We start from the raw sequence: 1,560 nt of genomic DNA, 5'->3' as shown, positions 1-1,560 counted from the left end.
CTGTAGTCCCCTCATACTTAGTCCCACTCCTCAAGGATATTGCATTACACTGATCTTTAGGATTAACTTCTGTAGTGCCAGGGGAATTTCCTTGAGCTCTATTATACATTAAAGTAGCCAACTACCCTATTTGAGTCTCCAAACTCCTTATGGACACCCTGGTTTCAGTCATAAATTGGTTAAGTGCATCAGGTTGAGGCTCAGCTGGTTTCATTGGCATTGGGTGTGGTCTATTTTGTGGTTGATGATATCTAGGTGGAGGGTGTTGGTATGCATGTTGCTATGGATACGGTGGTTTATTTTGGGTAGGTTGATATTGTGGTTGAGGTGGAGGATAAGGTTGTAGAGTATTTTGAGTATTGGACCAGGAAAAATTAGGATAGTTCTTCCAACCTGGGTTGTAGGACATGGAATTTGGATTATTGGGTTGTCTCTGGTAATTCCCTATAGCTTGTACTTCTTCCATGGGCATGTTATTCATATCTAGAGTAGGGAATTGGTTGGGTGGATGGGTTGTACCACACAATTCACACAAATTTTGAACATGCATAGCTTGAGATGGGAGTGTAGCCTTTTGTAGTTGCTTTGTCAAGGCTGCTACTTGAATTGTAAGCTTGGATATAGCATCCAATTCCATCATTCCCACCACCTTCTTTGGTTGTCCCCTTTCAGTTGGCCATTGATAATTATTCATTGCCATCTCCTCTAATAGCTCATACACCTCATTAGCACTCCTACTCATAAAAGCACCGCCCGCCGCAACATCTATAATTGTTCTAGTTGTTCCATTCAACCCATTGTAAAAATTATGCACCAACATCCACTTTTCTATTCCATGGTGTGGAAATTTCCTTAACAACTCCTTAAATCGCTCCCAAGAATCATACAGTGACTTTCCTTCCATTTGATAAAAATAATTGATCTCTCCCCTTAGTTTTGCAACCTTCGCTGGAGGAAAGAACTTGGCAAGGAACTTCTGAGCTAACTCCTCCCATGTAGTGATAGAATTCGTCTACAAGGATATCAGCCAACTTTTCGCCCTATCCCTTAGTGAAAATGGGAATAGCCTCAATCTTATAGCATCATCAGTCACCCTATTCATCTTGAATGTAGCACATAATAACTCCAGAAAATTAGCTATGTGTAAATTGGGGTCCTCCGTTGGCATACCTCCAAACTGAACAGTTGTTTGGACCATTTGGAGAATTGCTGGCTTAATCTCAAAATTGTTTGCAGCAATGGTTGGAGGTCTAAATGAATGCACTCCTGTAACAGTAGTAAGTACATAATCTCTCAAAGTTCTTAGTCCTTGCTCCCTTGGAACCTCTGCAGCCCCTTGACCATTATTAGCACCATTTCCCAAATTGTCGCCATGGTAAACTCCAATCTCCTCGTTTTCCGGTTCTGTCTACACGTTCTTTCAATTTCCAGATCGATTGGTATAATCTCCTTGTGTCTATTGCTTCGCATATACCAAAAAGTCCTAAAACACAATAGAACCTTGATCCAAATAAATGTTAAACATAAATTAAATAAAATAAAATAACCAAATTAGAACAA

At 40.1% G+C, this 1,560-nt stretch overlaps 1 non-coding gene across 1 annotated transcript; it reads left to right on the top strand.

Annotated features, from left to right (window-relative positions):
* Positions 1 to 830: 830 nt before the first annotated feature.
* Positions 831 to 937, top strand: LOC133820137 (small nucleolar RNA R71). Its single transcript, XR_009886567.1, has one exon. It is a non-coding gene; the product is annotated as a small nucleolar RNA R71 (small nucleolar RNA).
* Positions 938 to 1,560: the final 623 nt, after the last annotated feature.

The sequence above is a fragment of the Humulus lupulus genome, chromosome 2 (genome assembly GCF_963169125.1).
Source record: "Humulus lupulus chromosome 2, drHumLupu1.1, whole genome shotgun sequence".
Taxonomy (NCBI): Eukaryota; Viridiplantae; Streptophyta; class Magnoliopsida; order Rosales; family Cannabaceae; genus Humulus; species Humulus lupulus.
The sequence above is the reverse complement of the archived record's forward strand: the minus strand, read 5'-3'. Positions and strand labels throughout refer to the sequence as shown.